Below are 19040 nucleotides of genomic sequence, written 5' to 3' on the forward strand. Positions count from 1 at the left end.
CATCTTGCACCATCCTTCAGCATCGTTGTGCTCTAGGTCATTGGGTGACATAGTACTGCCTCGCGGAACATCTCGGCGATGCACCAACTGCTCCCTTTTTCCGCCGACTTGATCCTTTTCTTTTAGTTCATCGCCATCTTGCACCATCCTTCAGCATCGTTGTGCTCTAGGTCATTGGGTGACATAGTACTGCCTCGCGGAACATCTCGGCGATGCACCAACTGCTCCCTTTTTCCGCCGACTTGATCCTTTTCTTTCAGGTATCAGCACACTGGAACAAAAGGCGAAGTGAGACCCTTCGGCGACTCGCCAAGTGGACTCGGCGATCCTCAGGCCTTCATTTTCTTCGTTCTTTTCACCATTTTTGTTCCTTTTTGCGAAGTAGTGTCCATGCTTTCCTTCAATCTTCAAATACCTGAAACTTAAGGGTTTTCATCAAATTTTGAAGATAAAATAAGCATTTGAGGACACAATTTCTATTAAAAATATTGCCCTAAATGAGTCCAATGTGTGGACTCATCAACACCCCGAACTTAAACTTTTGCTTGTCCTCAAGCAAACTCAAACTGTCGTTAAAAAAGGGTGTCTCAAATAGTTCTACACAAGACTCAATCATGAATACACACAACAAGACTCAATTTACTTATGCAAAGATCAAATGTGCACTTAAAGATTCAAGGTGTGACTCACCAATATCAAAGAATATGATGCTCACAATACTTGCTTCAAATGCAAGTTCAAGCTCAACTATAGTGTTCAAACCCCCTCACAGAAAGGATGATTCCATATTCACACATTGATTCATAGCTAAAAGCTTTGAAATCAGATGCAACGCTCTCTCTCACAAGGAAGAACATGATGCATGCTTTCACCCATAGGTTTACCCTTATTTTCTGATCAACATTTGTTTCAGCTCACTCAAGATCAAAAAGGTCTTTTCAAGGCATGTAATGTGGCTGAGTGCAAAGGTATGGTCATTTAGGCTCAGTGACTTTCATCCTCATGAAATGTGGTGCTCACAACACTTCCTTTCCTTTTCTTTCATCATTCTCTTTAGTGCTCATAAGTCATCCTATTATTCACTTTACATGGATTGTTTTGAGAACCCCCATTTCTTTTTGTACCTTTTATTTTCACAACTTTCTTTTTTCATTCTTTTTCTTTTTCTTTCTCTTTTTCTCTCTCTCTCTATTTTAATATGGAGGGGTTCCATTTTTCTTAAATCCATGGGTGAGAGGAGACTTTCCTTGCACTTCTTGACTTCTCCTTTTCTTTTCACCACCACCCCCAACTTAGGCTTTTGGCCTAAGTTGGCTATTCATCTAACCACAATTCAAGAGGATTATAGGTAGCGGATTAAGAAAGGTTGTGGTTTCATCAAGTTTCTTTCAAAGAAAGATAAGGCTCAAGGGGTATTCAAAAGAGAATCACACGCTCACAGGGTAGGTCACAAAAAAGGTATATGTCAAATTGGCTCACACTCTTAGAAGTTGCCTAAGATCATATCAAAAGATATCATCACTTGGTTGACCAAACCAACCGGGCGAATTCTAGGATCTATCATGTGTGGATTAAAGTAAGCTCATCACACAAAGCATCGACACTAAAGTCAAACAAGACTCCACACTTTTGCTAGTGTGCAACGGTCATCATAGGAGACTCGATTCGATAAATGGCTAATCACAATGAGATGCAAAGAGTTCATATATTGTCTATGCAACTTCATTTGGCCTCGTCGTAGCCGCGCATTCATGTTCGTTCAATTGAGAGCACTATTCAAGTCATCGGTATTGATCGTAACCGAGACTTAAATTTTGCAAAAGAACAGCCACATTCAATACACGAGAGGTGGCAAAATATTTTCAAACGAATCAAAATTAAAATCATTTTCCAATAAAATAAAAGGAGCTATAAGCTAAACATCCACGAAAAGTAGTGTAAAAACAATTTTAAACAGAACAGCCCAAATATATATACAAAACACGAACACAAATAACACACAAAAGGTGTGGGCCTCACCCAACCACAAATAAAAGCAATTTGTCCTCAAATGCTATTAACAAAATATCCCGAATGTAAATTAAAGGAAGATAGAGGGGAGGTAAAGAATGGATCCTGTTTAAGCAGTCGCTTCGTCTATCTAGGCTTTAGTGCCCGGAGTGTTGTTAGTCTGCTTTAGGTTCTTGTTTTCTTTTCTCTCTGCTTCAGCTTCTGTAGCGATGTTTGCCTCAACCATGTTATCCAAATCATGTGCTGCTTTGAAGGCATGTATCGAATTGACAACCCCTCGAGCCCATAAAGGGAGAGCAGGGTCACTGTGAATCTTTCTACTGGAACTTGCTTCTGTGCTCTCGCTCTTATCAGGTCTTCTGAACTGTTGTGCTCTTATGTGTCTGGGTGGTATGCTCCTTCTTGCAACTTTTGGTCTGGCTATGTCTGCAAAGTCTTTGAGATAATGTTAAAACATATTTGACAACCAAACCAAAGACTTTCCTCAGCAGAAAGACTAGATAATCCATTTGGCGAGCCATAGACAATCCGCCAAAAGTCACAGTGCGGAAGGAGTTAGGGGTGCAGACAAAGGGCGAGTAAGGTATTATTCAGCGATTCGCTGAATGCACTTGGTGATCCCGTCCTCATCGCCAAAAGTTACAGCAACCACAACAAATGAAGCAGGATAGTAAAGGCGAAATGGGGTATTTAGGCGAACCGCATAGTGGTTCGACGAGCTCATCATAGCTCGCTGAATCACCTATTGTGCCTAGTTTTGACCCAATTTTTTCGAAATCGGTTCCGCAACCCCCGAAAACACAATTTAAGCACAAATAGCACAAATTTAACCAAAACCTATAACATATGAATACCACCCATCACACATTTAATTGCACTAGATATATCCGAGAACAAGATTTAACAGTTTAAGTGAGATTATCGAATAACAATCGACACTTAACCAGTTCTATCCAATCAAGGATGTTCAACAGATTTTAACAATATAGAAAAGTGTGCAAATGAGTACAATGCTGGAAAAATAATTACGGGTATTAAGAAGCTAACCTTTTGTACCGATTGAAATACCACCAAGAAGCTAGGCGACAGTGCAATCCAAATCCGTGCACAAATCAATGAATCAAAATACTCCAAAAGTGCAAGAAATATAAAACTACAGTGCAGGTATGGGTTTGGACAGATAAAAAGTGAGGGAAAGTGAATGAAGTTGAAATTTTTAAACCTTTGATTTGCAAAAAACCATCCAATTTTCGCCCAATTGGTGACATTAGTCAAGCTCGCCACTCACTCGGCGGAACGCCAACTGTTTAGTTTCTCCACCAAAATTTACAGAACCTCTGGTTTACATGGGTCGAAACGGCGGTTTCCATTGTGATCGCCGACATGGTCAGCGATTCGCCACTAATTTCCAAAACTCACCGAGTCTTATAGACTCCAATATTGACAATGTCTTCAGTCAAACGGCGGATTAGATCGGAGTGACCATGCTCTATTGATGGTTGTCATAACATCTAAAAGCTGGGTTGCTACTGCATATGACTGCTGCATCAAGCCTCCAAGTGAGAGTTGATCAGCTACACCTTTGCTTACCAAATTTAAACTCCGGTAAAAGTATTGATGTAGCACGTTGGCTGGAAAACCATGGGTTGGGCATTGTAGCACTAACTTTTTGAACGTTAGTCAAGTTTCGTGCAGAGGCTTTCCTTCTAGAAGTTTAAATCTCTGGATGTTGTCCCGTAGCGACTTCATCTTTGAGGGAGGGAAAAATTGCACTTGAAATGTGGTCACCAACTCCTCCCAAGAAGTGATGGATTCACGTGGTAGCTCGGCTAGCCATTTGCAAGCCTCTCCCATCAACGAGAAAGGGAATAGCCTTAACCGGACCAACTCCTGAGAGATGTTTTTGAACGATAATGGTCCACACACATCTACAAAGTTTTGAAGATGCTCGTGAGGATCCTCATGAGCCAATCCGCTGAAAAGACCCTTCCATTGCAAAAGTTGCAACATGGTGCTCGTTATGTGAAATATTGCATTTCCCTCGGCTGGGGGGTAAACGGATGGCTCCAACACCTCCTATGAGATGGGGGCTATTCATGATGGGTTTTTTGACATCATTGAGATTTCCGATGTCGTCTTGGTGGCCTACCTGGCTACCTTTTCTACCATTAACACTCATGCTTTCTGAATTATTCACACAACAAACAAAAAAAACTAAAAATTAGGTAAGTAGACTACAACTAATAAGAACAAAAATTCTACTAATCTAAGAATTCTCAAGTAACAGCACTCCCCAACAGCGGCACCATTTTGATGTTTGTGTAATCAATGACACAACTTCCGATGCAAATGTCTACAATTGTGCAATAGTATAATAACCCAACCAAGGGTTGGGGTCGAGTTCCAAGGGAGTGGTTTCGAGAATTAATATAAAAATATAATTTATTTCTAACTAGTCATAGCTAAAGACATTAACTATTAAAAACATCGCAAATTAAAGAGGGGACAAAAGAGTGTCAATGAACAATGGGGGTTGTGTCACTAGTAAGTAAAAACAACAAAATAAACAAAGGTTTCTAGGTAATGAGACGGGATTCTTGGGATGTGAGCGGAATACGGGTTAATTTAAATTATTAGGTACATTCTTTCGATAGAGAATTTATAGAGTAATAGTTACTAGGCTAAGCTATACGTGGACATAAATTCACTCTCGAGCAACTTAGCCCATTTCAAATGGGTTCCTCTTGGACACCCATTTGCCACATGAAGACCAGCCTATGACTTACCACACTCACTATCTCGAGCTGAGTGTTAGGATATGGCACTAGGGTTCACTCTCTCGAGATGAACCTCATGTCGGCTCACTCCTTAGAGCATCAATTTAGGAGTCTTGGTTTCACGACCTCTTTCTCGAGAAAGCTGAAAACACATAAATAAACTTGTATTTGAAACTACAAATTCGTTAAATTCAACCACAACTACTAGATAAAATCACCATTAAACTACAACTAATCTATCAGCAAGCAAGACCCAACAACAATCTATCAGCAAGCAAGACCCAACAACAATCTTAACCCATATTGGCTAAATCACACCACAAGAATTGGGGTTTTTAGTCACAAATCAAGAGATAGAAATTTATACCTAAATGAGCTTGCATTCTAATGGGTATGAAGATTTAAGTCTTGTTACAGGCCAAGAATGAAGAATCCAAGAGACCCAAGTCCAAATCCTTGGAGATGAAGCCCTCTTCTTCTTCAAGTTTCAAAACCCTCTCAAACTCAGAGCAAAAATAAAAAGTACTAAAACTATATTAATTGTTTCACACTAAAAATCTGATGATACAAAATATCTGATTATAAGCCAAAACTATCTACGAGTATTTATAGTTTTAAAGAAATATGTGCTACAGCGGACCATTCGACGACATTAGTCGGAATCACGGATCAACTTTGTGATTCTCCCTTTGATGTAGTTCACCGCCGTCTTTCACCATCCTTCAGAATCATCTTGCTCTGGGTAATTGGGCGACATAGTACTTCCTCGCGGAACATCTCGGCGATGCGCCGACTGCTTCCCTTTTCTGCCAACTTGATCCTTTCCTTCAAGGATCAGCACACCTGAACAAAAGGCGAAGTGAGACCCTTCGGTGACTCACCTAGCGGATTCGGCGATCCTCAGGCCTCCATTTTCTTCGTTCTTTTAAGCCTTTTCGTTCCATTTTGCGAAGTAGTGTCCATGCTCTCCTTCAATCTTCAAATATCTAAAACTTAAGGGTTTTCATCAGATATTGAGATAAAATAAGCATTTGAGGACACAATTTCTATCAAAATATAGCCCTGAAAGAGTCCAGTTTGTGGACTTATTAGTCCCTAATATGAAAAACGAGTTTGTTCCGATGAAACCAGTGACCGGATGGAGAGTATGCATGGACTACTGCAAGTTGAATGCTTGGACAGAAAAGGATCATTTCCCAATGTCATTCATGGATCAGATGCTGGATCTCCTTGCTGGTAAAGCTTGGTATTTCTTTCTTGATGGGTATTCAGGCTACAATAAGATCTTCATAGCTCTGTAAAACCATGAGAAGACCACCTTCACTTGTCCTTATGAGACTTTCGCCTTCAAAAGGATGCCATTTGGGTTGTGTAATGCTCGAGCGACATTCCAGCATTTCATTATATCAATATTTTCAGATATGGTGGAGGACACTATTGAGGTATTTATGGATGATTTCTCTATGGTAGGTGAATCGTTTGATGGTTGTATGATATATTTGGCCGAGGTATTGAAATGGTGTAAAGAGTGCAATCTTGTGTGTAATCGAGAAAAGTGCCACATCATGGTGAAAGAGGGGATAGTTCTGGGTCATCAGATTTCTGAGAAGGGTATTGATGTTGATAGATAAAAAGTTGAGGCAATAGAAAAGCTTCCACCACCTATCTCTGTAAAATGTGTTAGAAGTTTTCTTGGGCATGCAAGTGTATATCAGAGGTTTATCAAGGATTTCTCTAAAATTGCACACACATTGTGCAAACTGCTCGAAAAGAAGTGTAAGTTTGATTTTGATGATGCTTGTCTGATAGCATTTGGAGAGTTGAAAGCAAAGCTAGTTTTTGCACCTATCATTATTTTACTGGATTGGGGGCAATCGTTTGAACTGATGTGTGATGCGAGAGGAGTGGTGCTTCGTGTGGTATTGGTACAGAGGCGAGAAAAGATTCTTCAACCGATTTACTATGCCAGTAAAGTGTGGAATGTGGCTCAAAAGAACTATACGGTGACTGAACAGGAACTCCTTGTTGTGGTTTTTGCATTCGAGAAATTTCGATCATACTTGCTTGGTACTAAGGTCATAGTGCATACTGACCATTCTGCATTGAGGTATCTGATGGACAAAAAGGATGCAAAACTGAGGTTTATCAGATGGGTATTGTTGCTGCAAGAATTCGATTTTGAGTTCAAAGACAGAAAGGGGACAGAAAATCAACTTGCCGATCATTTGTCCATATTAAAGGAGGAAGTTATGCTCAAGCTAGGAAATGGGGCAGAAATTAATGATGCATTCCCAGACGAACAAGTTTTAGCTGTTTCTTATGATCTTAATCCTTGGTTCGCAGATTTTGCTAACTACTTGGCAAGTGATCTCGTTCCATCGGATTTGTCATTTCACCAAAAAAAAAATTATGCATGATGTGAATAAGTCCTTTTGGGATGAGCCTTACTTGTTCGTATTTGTGTGGATGGGATTATTCGTCACTGTGTGCCCAAGGTTGAGATGATGAGTATACTAGAGGTGTCTATTTCATCCCATGTTGGTGGGCATCATAGTGGTATTCAGACTGCTCATAAAATCTTGCAGTGTGGGTAATATTGGCCTACCATCCACCAAGATGCTCATGACTTCGCCAAGTCTTGTGATCGTTGCCAAAGGGAAGGAGGAATTTCAAAAAGGCAATAGCTACCCATGAATTTGATATTGGTGATTGAGTTGTTTGATGTTTGGGGACTTGACTTCATGGGTCCATTTGTGAGTTCCCATGGGATGAAGTACATTTTTGTTGCAGTTGACTATGCATCGAAATGGGTTGAAGCAATTGAGCTTCCAAACAATAAGGGTAAGAGTGTCACCACATTTCTGAAAAAAAAGTATCTTCTCCAGATTTGGTACACCTAGGGCGATTATCAGCGATGAAGGTTCCCACTTTTGCTATAAGTTGTTCGAGACAATGCTCAAAAAATATGGAGTATGTCACAATGTAGCTACTCCTTATCATCTGCAGTCTAGTGGGCAAGTTGAAGTGTCAAACAGAGAGATAAAGCAAATCATTGCAAAGAATGTGAACGCCCACATAAGGGACTAGTCAATAAGGCTTGATGATTCTCTATAGGCCTATCACACCGCATTCAAGACTCCCATAGGTATGTCCCCCTACTATGGGAAGTCATGCCTTTTGCCGGTAGAGCTAGAGCATAAGGCTGTGTGGGTGCTAAAGAAGTTCAATTTGGGTTAGGGCGCCGCATCGAGCCAAAGAGTGAGTGACATGAATGAGCTTGATGAGTTTCGCAGCATATGAGTGTTCAACCTTGTACAAGGAGAAGATGTAGAAGTATCATGATGAAAAGATTGAAAAGCGTGAATTTGTTGTGTGTGATCTGGTGCTTTTATTCAACTCAAGGCTGCAATTGTTTCCTGGCAAGCTCAAGTCCAAGTGGACCGGGCCATTCTGAGTCACTCAAGTATTTCCACATGGAGCGGTCGAGCTCGAGAACAAGGAGGGAACAAGATTCAAAGTTAACGGGCAAAGAATCAAGGTCTACATGGGGAAATCAGAGAGTGTGCAAGAAGTGATTGAAGCCTACTATCTTGATAAAAAATGAGTAATCAAGGTGTTTGTGTCGCGCCACGACGTCAAATCAAGCGCTACTTGGGAGGCAACCCAAGATGTACCATCTAGACAACTATAGGTTTTTCTTTTCGATTTAGGAGTTTTCGTGTTTTATTTTAATTTTTGTAACTCTTTAGATATGTGTTTTATTTTTGTTTTAGTGTTGTCAAGATATATAATAGGGTCCGTGTCTAAAAAGTGTCAAGAAATGTACAAAGAAAGTCCTAATGGTTGCTAAGTGTGCAGGGGCGAAATGAAAAATAGATTTAATTAATTGGATAAGGAAAAGCCTAAACTACCCTTCAAAAATCCGGATTAAACTTTCCTTATTTGAACAGACAAACTTCAAATGGGCATATCTCACTCATAAGAACTCGGAATCGCGCAAACTCGGCAGCGTTGGAATGATTATTCTAAGATATTTCCTAGGATATCTGGTAACACACTTAACTCATCTTTATCTAGGAGTTATGGTCGTTTGAAGTTGACCAAAAACTCAAACTTAACATAACTTAACAAAATTTCCAGATTTTCATTCTTTCCTAAAATGACTATTTCCAATTATAACTCTTTCTAGTTCTTTAAATTAGTGAGATGTTACAAATCTGATGAAAATTTAGGGTTTTAATACAAATTCGTGTAGTAGCTCATCACTTATGGAATACCAGTTTATGGTAACACTTAGGTTGGGCAGAGACAAGCAGAAGAAAGCTTAATTAGGACAAAGTTCATATAATAAGTTGTAGAAACATCAAAAAACTAAAAATTAATATTGAGTCATTTGGTAGGGAATATTAGGAGAAATAGTCCATGTATTTGTAAGGTATTATTTAGTACTGTGTTTGGTAGGAATTTAGGGCCTATGTATAACTAATTCATGGATTAGTTATACACCATACATGGTATAGTATGTATAACTAATACCTTACATTTGGTGATATTAGGAATACATATAATTTAATAGCATGATATTAATCTATGTAAAGACAAAAATACCCCTCAAATCCTTTTAACGGGTTTGTTTATTTTCTGCATTTTATATTTTATACTTGATCTAGTAAATTTATTTAAATAAATAAGCTTACAAATTTTATTATTTAGAGAGAGTTGTTTGTTGTTAATGAATCCAATACAAATCAATATAATATTTGAATGTGAGTTGCTTAACATTTACAAATTGAAATGGCAAATATATCACGACATGATATATACATATATATATATATATAAGCATTTTGGAGATAAATATCAATAAGAAGGTCAGAGACTATCCAGAAAGCACTTGATCATATCATGATCTGATTTGTAAGCCTACTTAGGTTTTGAGTAACACGGTATAAATAATAATAACATTTATAAATCCAAACGCCCGCGTATACTTGATGTGATAAGTTGTATCTCTCTAAATGATGATCGACTAGGAAAATTCAATAGTAAATGCCAGACTCGTGTTATTATTAAAATAAAAGGGTTTTATTAATCATTTAATATATTTATTTTTAAGAATTTTTCTCAAATAATATAGCAGTCAAATGCAATCCAATAATATAATTCTAATTAGGAAAAATCTCTAGATGATGATCGAATAGGAAAATTCAATGGTGAATGCAAAATTCATTTTATTATTAAAATAAAGGGTTTTTATTAATCATTTAATATATTTTAAAAAATATTGTTGTCAAATAAAATAGCAGTCAAATGCAATCCAATAATATAATTCTAATTAGGAAAAACCTCTAAATGATGATCGACTAGGAAAATTCAATGGTAAATGTAAAATTCATGTTATTATTAAAATAAAATGTTTTTATTAATAATTTAATATATTTTTTAAAAATATTGTTCTCAAATAAAATAGCGGTCAATGCAATCCAACAATATAATTATAATTAGGAAAAATCTCTAAATGGTGATCGACTAGGAAAATTCAGTGGTAAATGCAAAATTCGTGTTATTATTAAAATAAAAGGTTTTTATTAATCATTTAATATATTTTTAAAAAATATTGTTCTCGAATAAAATACCGGTCAAATGCAATCCAATAATATAATTCTAATTAGAAAAAAAATCTCTAAATGATGATTGATGCTTATCGTGACCAACGACACTAACCTACGGTATGAGTATCTACGATCATCGATAATATAGTAACCCAACTAAAGGTTGGGGTCGTGTCCCAAGGGAGTGGTTTTGAGAATTGATAGAAAAATAAAGTTTAGCTCTAATTAGTCGTAGCTAAAGATATTAACGATTAAAAACATAAAAAATAAAAAGAGGGGTGACACAAAAGTGTCAAATATCGATTTGGGGTTTTTGTCACAAGTAGTAAAAATAACGAAAATAACAATAAAATCAAGTGTAGGGAAAAGTTCTTAGGGTGTGACCGCAATACAAGTTGAGATAAATCGTTGGGTACATGATTTCGATAGTAAATTTGCAAGATAATAGTGATTAGGCTAAACTTTAGATGGAAATAAGTTCCCTCTCGGGCAACTTACCCCGTTTCAAATGCGTTCCTCTCGGACACCCATTTACCGCATGAAGGCCAGCCTATGCCTTACCCAACTCACTCTCTCGAGCTGAGTGTTAGGATATGGGACTAGGGTTCACCATCTCGGGCTAAACCTCATGTCGACCCACTCCTTAGGCCATCAGTCTAGTGGTCTTAGTTTCGCGACCTCCGTTTCGGGAAAGCCGAAAACACATAGGTGGTTTTGTATTTGCAACTACAAAACCCAATAAATTAAACCACAACCACTAGGTGAAACACCATTAAAATACATCTAATCTATCAGCGAGCAAGACCCAACAACAATATCAACACATATTTGCTAAATCACACCCCAAGAATGGGGTTTTTAGCCACACATCAAGAAATAACAAAATACACCTGAAATGATACTAAAATCAAATGGGTATAAGAAATTAAACCTTGATTTAAGCAAATGAAGAAGAATGGAGAAGACCCACTTCCAAATTGGGAAAGATGAAATCCTTTTTTCTTTAAGTCTCCCAAAACCCTCTCCAAACTTGAGAGAAAATATCCAAAAAGTACTATTCTATATTGGAAATTAAAATTATTGTTCGACTCTCTTAAAATTAATAAAGAGTTTAGTATTTATAGACTTCAGAAATTAGTGTTGGCGGACCGCTCGGTGAGGTTAGTCGATGTCGCCGAATGAGTCGGCGACTCGCCCTTTTTCTGTTTCATCGTCATTTCGTGCTTGCCTTCAACATCTTCACGTTTTGGACCATTGGGCGGTATAGTACTTCTTCGCGAAACTATTCGGCGAAGCGCCGACTGCTCCTTTCATCGCCCTTTTGATCCTTCTCCTTCAGGGCTTCGCGTACTGGAACAAAGGGCAGAGTGCATCCCTTCGGCGAATCGCCAAGTGTGCTTGGCGATGCTCAGGCTTCAGCTTCTTCATTCTTTTCAGCCTTTTTGTTCCTTTTTGCGCCTAAGTGTCCATGCTTCCACTAAAACTTCAAATACCTGAAACTTAAGAGATTTCATCAGATATTGAGAGAAAGTAAGCATATGAGGGCACTATTTCTATCAAAATAAAGCCCTAAATGAGTCCAATTTGGGGACTCATCAATGATCAACTAGGAAACTTCAATGGTAAATGCAAAATTGGTGTTATTATTAAAGTAAAAGGATTTTATTAATCATTTAATATATATATATTTTAAATTGTTCTCAAATAAAATAGCGGTCAAATGCAATCCAATAATATAAATCTAATTATGAAAAAAATGTATTGTCTAATTATGATCATTTACGTCTATATCATTAAGTTATTTTAAAACATAATTTCTTATATAAAGCTATTGGTGTTAAGACCAAAAATCTCAATTTCTTAGTGATAGTTTAGACATGACAAGAAGAATCAGCAAGGGTCGTCAAAGAGTTGACATGGTGAAAATGAAGAATGCGAGAAACTTAGGAGTTACGTTTTCTAAGCGACGTGCTGGTTTGTTCAAACAGGCTAATGAACTTTGTATGCTATGTGGTGCTGAAATTGCCATTGTGGTTTTTTCCCCGGACAGTAAAGTTTACTCCTTTGGTCACCCTAGCGTGGACACATTGATGGAGAGGTTCCTTGGGAGGAACCCCCCTCCACCAAATAACGATGTCCACAATCAACAAATTGTGGCTTGTAGAGAAGCTGGTATTCGTGAGGTCAATACCAAGCTCATGAACCTCAAGGGGGTTCTCCAGATGGAGAAAAATCGCGGAGAATCCCATCAAGAAATTATGAAGAGAGCTAATAGTCTATGGTGGAAATATCATATGGAAGAACTTGACTTATTCCAACTTCAACACTTGAAGAAGGCATTGGAAATTCTAAAGCAAAAGGATGAAAAGAGGCACAAATGGTGAATAATAATGCATTCCCATTTCAGACATTGGGAAGTGCCTGGACTCCTCCAAATTGTGCTAGCTAAAGTTCTTCATATGAACTCAATGTTGGTCGACCCTTTGCTAATAGGTTTAGTGGATCTACTTCTTCCATAGTTCCCAATTACTAGTTCTGCTCTCATTCCTAGTGCGTCTGTTATGGAATTGTCGAAAATAAAACATTATATTAAGTGTCTAGGTTCATTTGTCATTTGAGTTATCCTAAGTGTTGCGTTCATCAGTTATGATTCAGTTAAAGTCAGTACTAAGTGTTGTGTTCATCATGTAATGTTCATCCATTATGATTTTAGTAATTTTAATTATACATGTTATGTTATTAGTCCATTTTCATGTTGAATTTATCTTTTGAATTGCATAACATAATATCTTCTTTATCAAGTTATTACAAACTTGTAGAAAAAGCGTGGTATGCCTGTATTATCATATATGGTGCTAGAAATTATTTCTTCAATACTCTGGGGAATCTCGTCCCTGCAGATCTGCTTCTACAATTCATAGATATTTTAATTTTTGAAATACAACACCTTCATTTAGTATCATGTACCTTTCAATCGGAATTCCCTAGAGAAAATCATGATTGTTTTGCTTATCTTCTAGTGTAGATAGAAGACTGCTAGTCAGGATGCTATGTGGCATAAGATAATCATGCTTCTCTTCTAGTGTAGATAGAAAGATCACTCGTCGTTGATCATTCATGGATTTACATAGTTGGAGAAGAAGATGGTGAATGTTACAAGTTCTCATCCTTCCATTAGTCCTTCGCGTACCAACCAAAATTAGACTTCTATCAGTTAACTCTTCCTCGAAGTATTTACAAGCCCCTTCTCTAGTTTTCTTTGCAATCAGCTAGAATGATGCTTTTTAGTCTTGAATCAACTTTATCTTATGCTTTGTATATTACATCTCTGATCCTCTTTTCTATAACCTTAAGAGTTTCAATAGCTTTGTCTTCCTTTGTCGTATCGTCAAGAAAAACTTGCATAGCAGAAAGATTTTGATAGAGAGATTGAACATGACGTTGTTGTGTACAACTTCAACAAACCAAAGATTGGTTACATTTCAAGAGTTGTTCCAATGTATACATAAGTGAAGAAAGAGCAGCATAAGCCATATATTTCTATTTATTTGTTGGAATAACTAAAAGATAGAGAGATTGAAAATGACGTTGTTGTGTACAACTTCAACAAACCAAAGATTGGTTACGTCTCAAGAGTTGTTCCAATGTATACATAAGTGAAGAAAGAGAAGCATAAGCCATATATTTCTATCTATTTGTTGGAATAACCAAAAGATAGAGCCTGCAGGTAGATTTATATATCTCTGCAATGATATACTTTTTCTAAATGGGGGAGAAAGACTTATATTAGTCTTTTTATTATTTATCATCTTCTTTTGTAGGGTTTTTAATGTATGTATAATTTGTTTGACACAATGATAATCACACCCAAGATAATGTCCACACTAAATAACAATAGCGAGAGAGTAACAACAACATCAATAATATTGAAGAAAATTTGATAGTGTCAAAAGACTACTAGTCTTTTATAAGAACAACACTCGTTTATTTCTTACAAGTCACAATAATATTACTTTCACACTATTTTCCATACTAGCTCAAAGCCGAGCTTATATATACACCTGTTTCCAAAGCATTTCTACATTATTAGCACGACGATAAGTTGAAATAATTATTTATAAAAATTATATTCAAGACGAAAGAATCAATTCGTCTTTACAAGGATCATTTTTTGGGGGTTGCCTTCTTTGTCGTCAAAGATCTCAAAGACTACTAGCTCTAACGAAGCCTATATAAGAGCCATCAAAGAGATCGAAGTGTTCATCTTGTATTCCTAAGATACTTAGAAAAAAACTTTGAAGAACTTGATAAAAAATAATAAAGTTTAAAGAGCATTTTCAAAACTAGAAAATTAAAACCAGTAGAGAAAATAAAATCAGAAACAGATTAAAAGCAATATGAAAAATATTTTTCTTAAGGAGGAAAATCGAGCCCACTGAATGCATAGTGTCCCCTTAAGGAAATTATTTTCTCAAGTACCCGAGGTTAACGAAATATATCCTCCCAAGATAGAACAATTTTACTCACCGATGTATTGGTACCTAAAACCACGGTATCAACAAACCACTCAACAACAATAAAGTACACTTAGAATACTAGATTTAGTAAAAGTAGAAGAAGTCTAGAAAATTTGTTTTTCCTGAAAAATAAGAGGAAGCTCTCTATTTATAGACAACAACGGGTAGTGTGAATAAATGTTTATTATGGCTTAACAAAAAAAGTCGCAACCCTTTGAAAAGTTACAACCCTTTGGAAAGGTCACAACCTTTCATAAAAGTCGCAAATTTTCATTACAATCACAACTTTTCATAAAAGTCGCAACTCTTAATTTTCCATTCACACCTTTTAAAGCGCAACAATCCTCCTGGTTACATGAGTGTATAGAGAATAGACTTTTTACAATGATTTTCTATGAAGTGGCTTACACTTCACACTCACCTAAGTGATTTCTAAGCGTGTCATCGTGTAGATACACTATTTGGTTAAATCTACCAAACTTAGCAAATCATTAAAAACTTTAAGCTTTATTAACTCTTTAACAAGACTTAATGTTTTATCCTTATTCCGAGCATTGTCTTCATCATGAGAATGGATTGAGTTGGTCGACAATGTCGAACCGTCAGTTAAAACTTTGTTTTTCTCCTTTAGCCTAGCTCTTGGGATCTCCAGTATGGTTGGTGGAGTTGTTGCCATGATGACTTGTCCTAAGCCGTAAACTCATTCCCTTAGATGATCTTCCAACTCTCTCTCTCTCTAATTAGGCCTTTTGTAAGTAGATCCGACACATCCTTTGACTTTACAAAGACAATTGTGATAATTCCACTAGAGAGTAATTTTCTAACGGTACTATGTCAACTTATTATATGACGAGACTTTTCGTTATACATCATGCTCCATGTCTTACCTATTGAATCTTGACTATCAAAGTGTATGCATACTAATGTCAAAGGTTCGGGCCAAAAGAGAATATCTGTCAAATTCTGGAGTCTTTCAACTTATTCACCGGTCTTGTCTAGAGAAACCAGCTCAAAGATCATTGTAGAGTTAGCGATACATTCCTATTTGGGAGATTTCCAAGAAAAAACTCCTCCACCAAGAGTAAAGACATATCCACTCATGAATTTTACTTTATTTGATCCCAGTGATCCAACTTGCATCACTATATCCTTTCAATACTGCTGGATACTTGTTGTAATGCACGATATAGTTTTGAGTATGTTTTAAATACCCCAAAACTCTTTTCATTGTCATCCAATGAGTTTGATTGAGTTTACTCGTAAACCGACTCAGTTTACTAATAGCACATTCTATATCTGATCTGGTACACTTTCTGATATACATCATACTTTCCAGTACTCTAGCACAATCCAATTGTGAATCACTTTCACCTTCATTCTTTTGAAGTGCAAAGCTCACATTTATGGAGTCTTGACAATATTGAAATCCAAATATTTGAACTATTCAAATACCTTTTCAATGCAATGAGACCGTGACAATGCTAAACATTATGTAGTTCTAAGGATTCTTATACCTAAGATCGCATTAGCAACTCCAAGATCTTCATATCAAAGTTGTTTTCTAGCATATGTTTAGTAGCATTTATGTCATTAGTGTCTCTAGTGATGATCAACATATCACCAATATACAAACAAACAATGACCTTGTGATTTTTAAGGTAAACACATTTATCACTTCCATCATTCTTAAATCCATTTGTCAACATCATTTGGTCAAATTTCTTATGTCATTGTTTAGGTGCTTCTTTTAGCCTATAAAGTGACTTAACAAGTTTGCACACTATCTTTTCTTTACCAGGAACCACAAAACCCTTGGGCTATTCCATGTAAATTTCTTCATCCAATTCTCTATTTAAGAATGTTGTTTTCACATTCATTTGATGAATTTGGAGTTCATATACCGCATTTATGTAGTTAACATCCAAATGAATGTAATTTTAGTTACTGACGAGTAAGTGTCGAAAAGATCAAGACCTTCTTCTCTTCTAAAACCTTTGACAAAATGTCTTGCTTTGTATTTGTCAACAATTCCATCGACTTTCATTTTCCTTCTAAAGATTCACTTTGAACCCAAAGGTATATTTCCTAGAGGAAAATCAACAAACTTCCAATAGGATTGCTCAAGATTGAATCAATCTCAGTATAGACACCATCTTTCCAAACAGGATGAGCCCACAAAAGACATAGGAAATGTTGCAAAATCAAATCCGAAGGTAGTAGATGTCCTTTGACATTTACTACGCCTTTGAATCTCTTTATTAATAACATTATCCTTTTGTTCCTTTTAAGGTCTTTTAGACGTTTCACTAGACTACTCAAGTCTAATTTTACAGTCCAGAGTCTAAAGCCTATTTTAATCCTTTTAGGAATAGGAACTTGGACTTTGGCTAAACACCCCCACACTTTGAAATATTTCAAGTTGGATTTCTTTCATTTCCATTTATCATATGGAATAGATTGTGTCTTGAACAAACAAAACTTTTTATTGGTTTCCTTCTGAAAATACAAACCATTTTGTTGTTCCCTTTTGTTGTAGGGATAGCTTCTCCACACAAGTTTTGTGGTAAAAGTTGAACATATAAGTAATGTAGCCATCATTTTCTTCTAAGTTTAATTTTTTTCGTTTTGTAATTCCATTAGATTGAGGTGAATAGGAAATTTCCAGACATATTTATGCAAAAGGAAACTGCTCTCCATCCTTGCCACTTTTTTTAATCTTTTTCCCTACTAATTTTCAACTTCAATATTATATTTTGTTTCTATTGCTTCATCCTTAACAATCAGCAAATATACATAGTATCTATTGCAATTGTCAATTTAAGTTATGAGATACTTTTTCCCACCACGAGATGGTGTTGACTTCATATAAAAAATGTCTGTGTAAATCAATTCTAAAGGATTAGAATTCCTTTCAACAAATTTATAAGAATGCTAAGCATACATAGATTCAACACAAACTTGATATTTTTATTTATTGCACTCAAAGATAGAAAGTATTTCTAAGTTGATCAGTTTTCTTACAAGGTTTTGTAATATACATGTCCCAAGTGTTCATGTCACAAACAGTTTGACTCAAGCAAGTAAGTAAAAATAAAAATATTGAGTTTGAAAAGCTCTCTGTGAGGTCACTTTTTCTCACAAATATTCCGTTCCTACTTCTTACAATTTTGTGTGATACAAACATTGTTAGAGTCAGCACCTTGTCAAATGTCCTTATCAAAAGGACCTTTCCATAACTTTCAATTGGATTGTTATAGAGCTGCCCATGAACATAGTTTCATTAGGTCCAATAAAGGCAATATAATTCAAATGCTTCTTTTACAAAACATGACAGATGGCTATTCACCAATATTCATGTCTATAAAAATAGTTATATTTAATAGACATATCTTTTCATGAAAAATCACAATATTTTAAGTGACACTTTTTCATAAAAGAACACAATTATTTTGAACAAGTATGTACATTATTTGGTAGTTTCATACTAGTCATATCATATATCATATACTAGTAAAAGAGAAACTCAACGACCACAATATCAAATAAACTGCAAGAATTTTGTGGGTCTAACATAATACAAAAGTATCATTGGATTTCATATCTTGTGCTCCAAATTTAAATTAGATACTAAGAGGTCGTTTGGTAGAGTGTATTAGAAAAAATAATGCATGCATTAGCCTTGTGTATTAGTAGTACCTTGTTTGGTACTCTTTCCAACCTATGTATAACTAATACTCGCATTAGTTATAACTCTATAGTGTATTAAGGTGGTGTATTGCTAATACCATAGATTTTTAGGTATTAGAAATGCAATTGTTTTAATGCATGCATTAGCATGATTAAAGACCCAATTGCCCCTCAAAACCTTTTTTACATCTTTTCTACCATAATAGTGGAGGGTATCTTTGTAAATTAATTTTTTTTATGCAATGCATACTTTTTTTATGCATCAAACCAAACAATGTATAAAAATAATATATGTATAACTAATGCAAGCATAACTAATACATGCATTGCTAATGCAAGCATTACTAATACACTCTATTTAGCATTATTCTTATACACTCTACCAAACGATCAAGTGTAATTTTATCGTTATCATAAGCAAAGAACCCCCCCCCCCC

At 36.1% G+C, this 19040-nt stretch overlaps 1 pseudogene; it reads left to right on the forward strand.

The window, feature by feature from the left end:
- Positions 1 to 5887: 5887 nt before the first annotated feature.
- Positions 5888 to 19040, forward strand: part of LOC107062685 (uncharacterized) — a 127815-nt pseudogene continuing 114662 nt past the window's right edge.

This window comes from Solanum tuberosum, unplaced genomic scaffold, assembly GCF_000226075.1.
Source record: "Solanum tuberosum cultivar DM 1-3 516 R44 unplaced genomic scaffold, SolTub_3.0 scf00259, whole genome shotgun sequence".
NCBI lineage: Eukaryota > Viridiplantae > Streptophyta > Magnoliopsida > Solanales > Solanaceae > Solanum > Solanum tuberosum.